The sequence below is a fragment of the Homalodisca vitripennis genome, chromosome X (genome assembly GCF_021130785.1).
Source record: "Homalodisca vitripennis isolate AUS2020 chromosome X, UT_GWSS_2.1, whole genome shotgun sequence".
Classification (NCBI taxonomy): domain Eukaryota; kingdom Metazoa; phylum Arthropoda; class Insecta; order Hemiptera; family Cicadellidae; genus Homalodisca; species Homalodisca vitripennis.
Genome location: NC_060215.1, coordinates 114,777,325 through 114,791,135, shown reverse-complemented (window position 1 = coordinate 114,791,135; position 13,811 = coordinate 114,777,325). Strand labels below are relative to the sequence as shown.

General features: G+C 31.5%; 1 long non-coding RNA gene across 1 annotated transcript in view; it reads right to left on the bottom strand.

Moving 5' to 3' along the window:
- The window catches only part of LOC124369807, a 145,776-nt gene that overhangs the window by 88,888 nt on the left and 43,077 nt on the right, over positions 1–13,811 (bottom strand). Inside the window, exon 2 of the long non-coding RNA XR_006923098.1 lies at positions 2,191–2,241. This is a non-coding gene — a long non-coding RNA (uncharacterized LOC124369807). The remainder of the gene's footprint in view (positions 1–2,190; positions 2,242–13,811) is intronic.

The window sequence follows — 13,811 nt, the reverse complement described above, 5'->3', positions numbered from 1 at the left end:
AGGGTTTGATCACATTTGAACCCGATACATAGGGTATAACAAAAGTCTGGTTTTTAACTTTTGAATATCATTCCATGGACTAAATGGAAAATAACAAACCAAATACAACTAATGATCTATCTAGTTTCGTTTACTATCTGTCCGTCTGCATGTTTTTTATTTCGAAAAATCTATATTTTTTTAACCAACCAACTAAATGTAACGAAACTTGGGTTGACTTTGTATGTTGATAGAATCTATGAATAAAAATGTTTTGTTGATTTTAACAATTTTTTTATTTTTATCAAAGTTTTGAAACATCCGGTATATTGATGGTTTTATTGAGTGTAATACGACGAAATCAACACAAGTGAAATAGAATAATGTTTTTGCAATATTAAATTTTGATGTCCCTTGAAATCAATACTTATATAAGGTTGAGAGTGGTTCGTATAAGACAGGTGTGTATTAGGGAATACGCTAAACTTGAGTGTTTACCATACACAGCGGAAACTAATTGTCAGTGTGTGAGCATAAAAATGTCGGTATTGGGAATAAACGCCACAAGGAGCTGTTGATCGATTCACGAATAATTTCTAACCTGTCTGTGAAAAGCCGCTGCGCCTGTTGTCAGCGTAAACCGGGTAATTTCGACCTACTGGCACGGTCTCCACATAAATTGACTAACGCTCACTATAGGGGTTGGCCCCATAACTCGTGTTCTGGCCGCGTTCCTATGGCACCTAGCCTAATGCATGGTTCGCTATTTCCAAATTACCATAAATACTGGATGTGCCAGTCCGATCCACACCACCTCGCACACTTAACACTTAATTGTGAACTGCCGAGTGTGGTGGCCCATCTACAGTTATTTACTGATACGCGCCTTGTAAAAGTGCTAAGCTAAACGGAGTATTCACTAATAAGTCAGTGAAACCTTTTGAAGTCGTCCGACCGTTTCTCCTTTGGATAAACCGGGTTTGTCTGGAAACTGTACAATACACGAGGGACTCATCCAATTATTTCCTAGTATCCACGACTCTGTATCTTGATTTCACCCTTCCTTTTAGTAATTTTGTTTACTAACCTGGTTATTTCTATAAAGGGGAGCTAAAAGTCATACAAAAAATTATTTATCCAGAACAGGACGAATGCGAACATTTGAACGAATTGTATCCAAGAACAGTTTTGTACATTTTATCGTGTACATACAAACATTACATTATTGCATAACCGTTAATATTATTAAATGGGATTATAAATGAAACCGTTTAGTGATTTATTTTATAAATAGATCATTTTATGGACACGCGTGCTCGTAATAAAGTTCTTTTTTATTCGATTGCATTCTACAAATATTTTTCAAGTATATTTAATACTTCAATTATAAAAATTAAAAGTGATTGTAATTATTCACATAAGCTCTTTACATCGTTAATAGCGTTACTACAATCCATGATTTTTTATACTGTGGATTTAATATTAAATGGGGTTAACAGATTATAGTGTTGAAGTTAACGGACAAATAAGGGAGGATAAATCATTCAATATAATCCAATTGTCATTTTTTACTGTCGATAAGATAAAACGGGGAAAATATAATAAAGTTATAATATGTAAGAATTCTTCATGATCGTTAGTTAGTCCAGGCTGTACAAAACAGAGAATATTCTACAAAATGTTTGCCTGACAATAGCATTTAAATTGGAGTAACTAACCACATTCATAATTGTGTTAGTACATAATAAAATACAATATCAAATCCTAACGTATCAGAAGTAAAATATAATAAAACTGGTATGTTAGTGGTAATTAAATATAAGATCAAGTTAATGAATAATTCATTCACATTTGTGTCTGAATACTATAAACCTAATTTATAGACAGACATAATTCTTTTACATCCAGTAAACAATAAATATTGGTAAAAGATGCAATATAATAGTTAAACCGTTGGATTAAAATTTAAAAAATCCATATATGTTATTGTATTTTTAGGTTTAGAATCATGCTATTCTCGATTTCTACCTGTATTATATATAGGTGACTTGCATATTAATTTTTGATTACTATTAGTTATTGTTGTGTATGATGTAAATATTAATGTTGTAATGCAACACCATGAGCTTAGTAATAGCATATTATAAAGAATATATACCGTATATGGATATATACATAAGTAAAGTTAGATGTGAGAAGAAATTTACTCACCACAATAACACGATCACACGGCGAACCGATCACATACACTGCGCACTACACCTGTAACATACAATTGTTATTACATTTTTAATCAAGGCATCTAAACGAAAACACATACAAAGAATACTGTAGTGTATAGAGGTGTAGAGATGCACTGCTCTGTAAGTCATATTGAATACAAAATAAATAAACAAACTATGGCATATCGATTTCACTGCGTCTAAAACCAATAGTTTCCTAATACAAAAGTTTAAAAATGTCCTTTACTGATGGTCCTAGATATATATTTGTACTCTGAATGTGAGTTTTACCTAACAAATAGGAATTTGCATGAATATAACAATGGGCTAATCATGGATCAGCACAAACATAGATTTCGTCAAAACAAGCTACTTAATCTAATTTGCAAAAATAGCAATCTTCCAAGTTCAATTAAGTTTCCCGAAACAGGTTTAATTGTGTGTGTTTCATATAATCAGTATTTTTACTATATTTCTCAACGATCTATGTAGTAAACATAGAAATCTTCTGTTGCCATCAATGATTTTGTCAGCAAGTAACTCGCAATAATTCACTGTACATTTAAGTACAATAAACATTATTACTGATCGGGCAATTGTGTATATTCAGGCTGCTTATTTATAAAAAAAACAAAACAACATTTTAAATCAGTCCGAGAGTAGTTTAATGCGGACTTAAGGAAACTACGTACTTAGCAAAACACTTAAATTGTAGTAGCTGTCCATAATTTCACCGCAAAAGACACATCGGCAATTGAATATGGAAACAAGCGCGTTTTGTTTTTCCAGTACTCTCTCCCCGATACCTGGACGCTATATATATCCAAGCGACCCTAGTAGTCAAGGGGGATATTTACACAGGGACAGGAAGTGGGTTAAAAATAGCGTGTTTGGGAGGTGCCAAATCGTTAGGCCAGCAGCCAAGTGCTGCTTGCCGCCGCCCGCGCCTCTAACACACGGCTCGGCCCGGCACTGCCCATATTGCGTTCTCATTGAAATATCTACGTGTCCCCAATATCATTAAACCCATTTGTTGTCCAGTAGATAATGTCCACCTTCTTCATGTACGAGTACTTCAGCACAGTAAAAAAGTTAATTAAATATCCTTCTATTAGTTACTTTATTATATATATATATATATATATATATATATATATATATATATATATATATATATATATATATATATATATATATAAACACTCATTTTGAAAATCAACCAACATCAAATATGCATTAGATCTGATAGAGAATGAATTAGTATCAGACAGGTTTACTCAAGCAATGAATGTGGTTTAAAATCTATTAAGTTGAAAATTATCTCTGTTTAAAGAAAAGTAGTCACGTACACCAATACTATTTGTTTTCATTAAAATATACAACTATACAGGGTGATTCATAAAAGGTGTGCAATATTTCAGGACTTGATACAGGTCATCAAAACAAGGAATAAACTCCATTGCACATGGGTCCGGAAACGTACCGTTTACTGTCTGTCTGTCTGTTTGTGTTTTTCTTGTAAACCATCATAAATAAGAAACTACAAGAGATAACGAGTTGAAATTTGGTACACTTACTTTAGGTATCTTTTTCTCAAATGGAACAAAATTTCAACTCGTTGTATCTTGTAGTTTCTTATTTATGATGGTTTACAAGAAAAACACAAACAGACAGACAGACAGTAAACGGTACATTTCCGGACCCATGTGCAATGGAGTTTTTTCCTTGTTTTGATGACCTGTATCAAGTCCTGAAATATTGCACACCTTTTATGAATCACCCTGTATATAGTAAATATAAGCCTATTATTAAAAAAAGGACTAACCATATTTTAACTTAAAGATAATTTTTATCTGTAAGACACCGTATTCTCAAATTTTAAGCGATTTACCGTTTAATTTATGTAGTTTCTTAACAAACTGGCCATGACTTTTTACAGTCTTTTTGGAATATTTTACCACCTAAAATGAAAATTGACCACTGCATAGATAAGGTAACATTATGCTTTTGAGCGGTCATGCTATTTTTATCACATAAATTGCAAATACATTAATTACAATTTTCCCTCCATTATAATGCGTATTCTTATTCATACTGAGTTGGAGAATTTTAATTAATTAAAAATGCATGTTCACCATTGACATTCCTAAGTGACCCTCCGTTCTTGTATTTTCCTAGGTGTCAGATTCTGATTTTGAAGTTTGGGAAAAGTACCAATAGTTTTGCAACTATCTGTTGGATTTATAATTTAATATAGGCAATAGTTGACACTTTATTATTTTTGCTGAGGGAAAATGCTTAACGAGATTTACAAAATGAATTAACAATAAATTGTGATTTATGACCGAAGAAAGTGTTTTATCAGGTCTAAAAATGAAATAGAGAGAAATTAATTGCAAAGAAACTCATGGTAACATTTAAATTGTCACTTACATCTGTTTTGAATAATTCATTAGAATAAATAAACGAAAGAATAAACACACCCAAATTGGAGTAGATTAAATTAGGATACTTTTAATTTTTATCATGGTTTTTTACAATAAACTAAAATTTATGTGTGGATGAGAATAATGATTAACTTTAGGAGAGTAAAAATGGGGAGAAAATAAATTTAAAATACAAGTCTGTACACGCCACTTAAATGTATGTAAGGGATATTATATTGAAAGAGAGTAAATTTGTAACAGTTTAGGACCAATAAATTGGCAGCATCACATGTTTTTATTACATAATCAGTTGACGACACTAAAGCCAATAAAAGTCGACATCGCGGCTATTAGCAGAACGTTGTCGTGTTCGGCGTAGGGCCAGCAGGAGCGCTAGTGGCCGACAGCGCGAGACCTGCTACCTACCGCCGACAGCCCACACTAATTACTACCACCCCGCCATCTCTCGGATTGACGGCGAACTACGTGCTGACAGCTCGCCGTCTCTCTCCCAGCTGGCGACACCGTCACAGACACTACTCTACTTTGAGTTTTATTGATCCCGTTTAATAAGTCCTAAAACGACGTTATGTCAGTCATAAAGTTAACGCGGAAACAGTTTTTGCTATCGAGCCAGCGAACAATATGTGACCAAAGTTTTGTCGGACATTAAATATCGTTTAAGAGCGCATAAATTGTTACAGTATCTAAAATGTTTCCAATTTCTTCTCTCTAAAATGACAATAAATTGAAAATAGGAACTTTAGCGGGATGACTTATTTTATATTGACGACTGAGTTATTTGGCTTTGCAAGAGCGAACACATGTAAGATTCTAGATTTTATTACTTTAGACGTTTTCATTCCATTACAGAATTAATTATTAAACCGAAAACTTATATTAATTCTTCCACTTTGTCTGCTACTTTAAGACCGTGTAGGATCCTAAGGCCGGGTGAGAGGTTGATGATGTTTCATCATATATTTCACCTCAAACTTAAAAAATATATATAACCATTCATACCTCATTGTTGTTTATCTACTACTCTACGTATTATGTACTATTATAAGAAATTATATGATAGTATATATTGAATCACCAAAGGGGTGGGCCCATATTAACATCGAATAGCATTAAAATATAATTAAGAACTAGATTACGAAATAACTTTTACCATGGAAGATAAGAATAATACTTTTCATGTATACACCATTATAATTAACTTATAATTTTAACATTATACATTATAACCGTATACCTTATCCCTACTGGTTCCATGAATTTATACATTAAATAGTAACAACAAAAGTAAGTTACAAGTTAAGTTGTATTAGTAAGTAAACTATGTAAACTTTGCTAATTGTTAATCCGGTGAAATCTAACCAATGTAGTCTAACAAAAAAGTAGGTTGTAAGTTGTATTAGTAAGTAATTATGTAAACTTTGCTAATTGGTAATCCGGGTAAATCTAACCAATGATCTTTAACAACAAGTAAGTTGTAAGTTAATTTATAGGCTATTAATCAGCAACTATGTAAACTTTGCTAATCGGTAATCAGGTTAAATCTAGCCAATGCTATAACGAGAGGTAAACTGGTAAAAGTAGATTAAAACTAGAACACAATTTTCAATATAAGTGTTTAAATAACCTTATAAATGTATGGTTATCTAATGTATTATGAGTAGTTGTTACTGGGGTGGAAGGGCTTCCCAGACACCAGATATAAAAAATCCACCATGAAAGCCCCCAAAACGAACGTTTATAAATATTACAAACATAAAGATTTTAGAACTCTTCTTTCTGTATCTGTTAAAAATAGTCTACCGAGAAATAGATTGCCCGTAAATTTACGCATTAGCTACATTACTAAACATAACTCCTTTTACTTGGAGCTAAACACCAATGAGCATTACAACATTCACAGTGTAAACTCATCAATTTAAAGAATACTCATTAATATATTTTGCTATCTGAGATGAAAATAGGCTCGCCTAAGGACTAAAGTATTGAACATTCGATTAATCGATGAAAAGTAACATTTGTGGTGATTTGGGGTGTTATTTTCAGCTAACCCCTGGTATGACCCTAATTAATCTATGCTTATTCACCTAAGCTCAAAATATGAACTTGGTGAAAAAGCTACGAAGTTCAATGTACTATCCAAAGAATGTTTTGCTCCATGTTGGAATACTGTAAAGTTGTCTGAAGTCTGTACCAAGGAAATACAAACACGATTCTGAGGATATGTAGAGCAGCTTAGATGAATCAATCCTGTTGGACGAGGTGTCAAATACTCCTATCCATCTATTTTGTGGTTTTAAAAATAAGTGATTACGAAGACTAACTGATTTGCTCTTCCTTCGAGGGATATTTGTAGGCAAAGTTGAATGCGTTGATACCGTGGCGACGATTAACATCCAAGTTTCTGTTTCATTAGAAACTTGTATTAGTAAGTTAACCATGTAAACTTTGCTAACTGGTAATCCGATTAAATCTAACCAATGCCATCTAACAACAAACGTAAGTTGTAAGGTAAGTTGTATTAGTAAGTTAACTATGTAAACTTTGCTAATCGGTAATTCGGTTAAATCTAATCAATGCAATCTAACAAGAAATAAATGAATTTCTATTGAACACATAGAATTAATTTATTTCTGCAAATAACTTTCTTCAGAACATTTGATAGATTTTCCGGGTTAGTAACTGGGTGACTACAATACAGTATCCAGGATTTAAACAAGATTGATGAGTTTTGTTAATTATTAAAAATGCTATGTATTTTTAGAGAAGTCGAATCTCACGAAAAGTACTGTAGCTGCATCTCAACCATGTGTTGGTTGCCTGTATTCCTGGAATTTAACAATTGCGTGTATGTTGACTGATGTACGATTTGCATGCGTGGCTGCATGTGTATGTGTGCTGATTTGTACTATGATTAATCTCACTCTGAGTAATTTGTTTGTTAATCAACCTATTTGCCCATGTCATTTGTAATGCGCTTCACCACTTAATTAAGTTCTTTCACTACATTTCAATTCATTCCCTCTATTAGTTCTTTTATATCAAATAGTATTATCGCTCTTTCCTCTTTATTTATAGTGTTTATACATTTTTCAACACGGTACTTATAATTATTGATTCATTAAATGTTTTAACTCTTAAAAATTCAAGTTATTTTCCAATTTTGCTCATGATTTATAGCCTACATGCATCTTTTTAAATATTATTATTAATTATTCTATTGTTCTTATCGAACATTAACGTAATTGTCTCATTGGTACACATTTCTTGCTGTTACTAGGATTTATATTGCAGTATGGCGCTATTTGTCTATTAATAAATTTCTTATGTATGATATTATTGTTAATTTCTCTTTTATTTTTTATTTTGTACGAACTTTATGTACGTATTATACTATATAAAATGGTGTTCGACTGTATAGATAGATAAATATAATTCTTATGTCCTGTCATTATTGGCTTGTCTCTGTATAACGCCTGGAAGTTAGTTCATTGTCACGACGGCAGTTGCAGTTTTAGGTATTATATTTTACTACGGAGTGATTGCAATGTTTACGTTTTTACCATTAGCTAAATTTTAAAATAAAAAGTATTAGTTTTCATTTCAAAATATTGCCTTTATCTAATGTATTTAATGATTTGTTCCTAATGTATTTTTAATTTTTAATATTCACTGAATAGAGAGACTTATAAATATAGGAATGGAGCTAGGTGTGATTAGTGGAAAATAACTTAACTTCCTATATCTTGTTTACTGGACATACTGCTGAAATCAATGAATGCAGAAGTCCACTAGAAGATATCTCACTATAAGGGTGATTATAGTGGTACGGTTACATCTGGACGGTACGTTACCAGATCGGATGGCACCTGTTTACGGTGCAGTTGAGAAGAAGCATCATTTTTGTAAATTTCACTACTCTTGATTTTGTAGGGTGAGGCAGATTGTGTAGTGATATTTTGAGTTCAAACTGAGAACACATGAGCAGAAATAAAAATAATACAAAGTACCTTCCTGTAGTAATGTTATCTGATGACCACCAATCACAGCATAATGCCCGCCCACAGAGAGAAGGGTAAATCTGTTTCATATGGCTTGAAGAAGCTCTCTATTATCAGGAAGGTGGAACAAAAATCTCTAAATCTCAGCAGCATTTGATGACTGTTCAAGAATACGTTCAAGAAAGGCTGAGTAATTACTCCCAAAGTAAAAGTATTGGTGGCTTCCCCAAGAAGGAGTTGAAATAAATTAGATGAATCTTCCAGTTTATCAATAACTAAAAATTTTAAAGAACTGCATTTGTGTTTTAATCTGTACGTAAAGATGCACACGTGAACAACCGAGAAAATATTGCAGGTGCTTCATTATAGAAACACGACTATACTTTTTAAAATGTAAATTACAATAAAAATTCAAAACATAATCAGTTTCGTATTAATTCCCACAGCAACTTCGCACAAATCCGAACAATACTTAACGGATATTGAAGCACAGAACTCAAATAAGAAAGCTCTCATCTGAACTGCAATGGCGCAAATATTCCCAATGTCAACTTATATTATATCAACGTATGTATATGTCAACGGTTTGTTTTCCAGACATCTCAGTACATCATAGCTTAAATCGGGCACACCTCATTTTAGTGTTGTGTGAAATATATATATATATATATATATATATATATATATATATATATATATATATAAATAATTTGACATTGTCAAATATTTAGAAATTTCCTGTTCTTCATCAATCACAGGATCCTCATCCATCACAGGATCCCAGTCACTAAAGTCACTTCAAATTATAGACCAATTGGGATTTTTACAGAGCATTTAAAAATAACCTAAATGCCTGGGAATATCCAAGGAAAATACATTGGTTTGGTAAACCAGTTTATGGGCTTAAAATATCTCAATTGCTATTTACTGTGTTATATACAGCATACGATTAGCGACTGAAAAATCTGTTTGTACTTTTTGGTTTTAAACATTTACTGAGTTACTATTCCACCTCTTTTCTTAAAACCTGATTACCCTGTGTGTTTGTATATGAGTGAGTATACAAGAGGAGTTCCACACGGTTCTGTTTCAAGTTCACTACTATTTAAATGAATAACGTAAGTATTTACGTATCAGTATTTACGCACTATGAATTTTACATCTATCATCAATTTGATGATCTGACATGAAAAATTGCGTAACACCGTTAAAAACTGAGAATCTACTAACTTTAATACAATGTATTGAAAATATTTATAATAGCAAATATATTACGATTTGAAAAAATCGGAACCAGGCAACATTTTTCCGGAGTATGAACAATGTATTAAAAATAAAATAAATTAGTCATATCATAACAGATACTTGTAAAAACAAATGGAATTTGAAAATAATTCCATCATTGGTGGTTAATCATAGAAAAGCATCTTAGCTCATATTCATATCAACTTGTAACCGTTAAAAGAAATTATATCCAATAAATCTACACAATATATATTGATTGTATAGAGAAATTCGTCCTTAAACTGAAGCTTTAAAAAATATCACATCTTAGTCTAACACGACTCAGTTACATTTCTACCCAGGTGTATAATACTTCATCTCTAAGTGAGACAACCTCAGTGGTTCTTCTTATGAAAACGCTTTCAAACTAATACTCACGGAATTATTCACTATAACTGTCTGTCGGCTATGGCATCTACCAAACAGCAACTCGCTTAAGACGGAGATATAAGTCTACAATTTGAAACCCAACTAGAAGCTGAATGTGGTTTTAGTTACTAACACATTAATCAAGATAGGAATATGAGAATACCAATGTATGACATTATTTTGTTTCATGGATTCTAGTGTTTAATTTTAATATTATTTTTTACTATTGTTTATGTTTGTAGTTTAAAAACTCCAAACTACTTTTTAGCCGAGTTCTAGACATTTAAAATCTAGTATTTTTGTATGAATTATAATGCATATACATGATTTAAAATATATTTTCTTACTGAAACAAACAAAAAAATTGATTCCTATATATTCTTATCTAAATTCTTATCTTATGTAATGTATTTTCTCCACCCAATCACATGGGTGAATAAGGTTATTTTAAAATAAGGAAATGGAAATGTGTAATACGTAAAAGTGTATTAATCATTAACTTATCTAATCATCTACTATACTATATACCACACATGGAAACATAAATGTGTTTACTTTTAAAGCTAAGAGAATCAGATAACCATTCCTAAATTTTTCTTTATATAGTAAACATATATTGTGTAAGCAACAGGGAAATAGTGGGTAACCATTAGTTATCTGTTAAAAGTCGTACTAAAATACCATTTATTACCTGATTAGGAAGACAAGAGTAAATGCTCTATAAAAAGATTGAAATTTTGTTGTAAAAACGATTGCATGTTAAAAGCGTATGTAAACAATGTGTGAACCGTAAGATTTTATAATAATTTTTTATTACATAGTATATACTGTTTAACAAAGTTTTCTATCAGAGTTTTTCTGAATTGAAATAAAAATGATTTGTTAATTTGTGCTCCATCACTTACGAACATTGAATTTCTCGAAAATCATTCACGAATGCAACGATTTAAACTAAGTGCAACACTCAACTGCGATGAATTTTAAATTGCATATTGGACTATTAAATGAAACTAACTTTGACATAATTAATTTGGGCCTCACGCCAAAATGTATGTTGAAACAGAATTTACACATAACTTATTTTTCACAATAATAAAATTAATGAAAATGTATGCAGATTCGAGCAAAACCCTATTTTCTTTTAACTCAAGTAACTTTTTAGCCATTTTGAATGTGTTTCTTCAGAAAGCCAAAATATATATTACAATTTAAATTTAAGGTCAATAGTGTTATTTTATAGGTGCCTGAGCACATGGCTATATTACGTTTTCATATTGTTATCTATATTGAAACGGTTCTTATACTTTGAAACGGTGAACAGTCTGTCAGTCGGACCGTCCAGCTTTGTGTGATAGATAAATACAAAATAATAGTATTTTTACAATGCAGAGTTTGAATACTTCTTTATTGTGTTATTTAAGTAATTAAAGTTTGAATATTTAATTTTTTTTACCCAAGAATGAGTTGTTTATTATAGTTTAGAATGCACTTTAAAAATTAGAAATATTATATAAACAGATTTTAATTCAAGAGCGTTGGGTATAAAATTGCCAATAGACTAATGCTCTGTACAATTTACTCGTAGAGAACAAAGACAGATAATTAAAAAAATTAAAGTAATGCATGGAGAAGACAAGGCATAATTAGTGATAATTACATGTATTTTAATTCATTAGCCTCCTTAGTCACGGCGAAAAACTAAAACAGTAAAATACGGTTTGGAATCTAGAGAAATACAACATAAAAGAGACAGCTTTAACTCTGGCAAACTTTATAAGTAATACAATCCCCTTGGAACTAGACTGAAGTTTTAAGCAGTTCCCGAAAGCAGATTCCCAAATATGCTAGAGAGATAATATGTCCTTAAGCAGTAATTATCTGACCGCTCTGAAAATACAATTTTAACAATTAAAAATTAAAATTAGTAAATTAAATAATAGAAAAGTAAATTAAAATAATTTTTAATGTGATGAACTTGCCCGTATAATCAATTAATTCTCTTTAAATTAGCATTTAAAATTATTACAATCGTCTCAGAAAGTGGCATGCAGGGGAAAAGTCTATAAACCGGAAATTTGAATCCCCTCAAAAAAATTCGAAAACATCACACTTTTTTCACCCTTACCCGCCTTTTTGTAAGCCTCGTGGTCCTACATTGTTTTAATAGTAGTATATAAGGTAGTGGTACGTTAAGAAATACTATTTCTATAAGTTTAAAACATTGTAATCTGTCTGAATACTATATATATATTATTCTATTTCATATATAAAGTGAAGCCAATAATATGCTTGGCGTCTAAGTAAAAGGAAGAAAATGTGTTTACAGCCTAGTTCTTAGGCATTAGGTGTACGATTTGCGTGTATTTTTGCAAAGTTAATGACAGAAAGAAATAAACTGTAAAAATCCTACATACGTATTTTAGAGTTTTTTTATATACAACTATTTCTTCGTGTATATACTTCAGAATAACATCCATTCAAGAATTCTCCGCTGCATTTGGCGTTCCTTCCTTGAATTCAATAGGCCCTATCAAGTTCTATATACTGCCCTAACGAGGTAGTTGTACGCCACACCTCGTTTCTTAACATGATTCGCTGAGGTTCAAAGGAGAAGATCAAATCTATAACTGATTCATTTTCGAGATGTCCTGCGGACAGATAGACAGCAACCATAAAAAAAAGGTATGACATCTTGCCTCGCTTACCTCAAAATACTACCAAGGAAAAGGTCATTCCCCACCAACCAATAAATATAATAGGCTCATCTCAAATATAATTTTTTATCTTCACAGAAACAGTCTTTACTCAGTCTGAGTAAAATTTTGATGTGAAAAACTTTGGTTAGGTTCGCCGATGGTTCAAATGATACTAAATGTTGCTGTCGGGTAGATATTATTTAAATAAATAATACCTGAATGACAGCAAAACATAAATTGGAAACCAAGTATACGCACTCATTCAAATCCTTTTGAAATTTACTGTACTGTTTATTTCATAACTGTAAGTTAATAATAAATTATCATCAGCATGACATTTTTAAAGATTATAACTTTATCAATGAAAATGCTCACCAACATAAGGATAATTTTAAAATGCAATTTAAGAACATGTATATGTACATATTGTTTATGTGCCCACAAATTGACTCTCGAAACCGTTACTACTGTTACTACCGATATCGAGCTGAATTTTTAATAACGAAGAGAGCATCGAGTTGAGGAGGATGAAGATAAGAAAGAATGAGAATCGTGTCCAGGAAGATAAGGACAACGCAAGACTCACATTTAATTACGAGGAAAGCAGGAATTGATGCAAATAAAGGTGTTCAGTTTCTAATTCAACATTCAATAGAAATATTTCTGGGAGAACCTTTGATACAACTAGGAATGTCCTACGTTAGGCCATACGAAAAATCGTCTATATATTTATGTTTCTACTAAATGTATGTATTACACTTTTAACATTGTAATAGTTCATCCGTTAGGAATAAAATAAATTAATTACAAAGA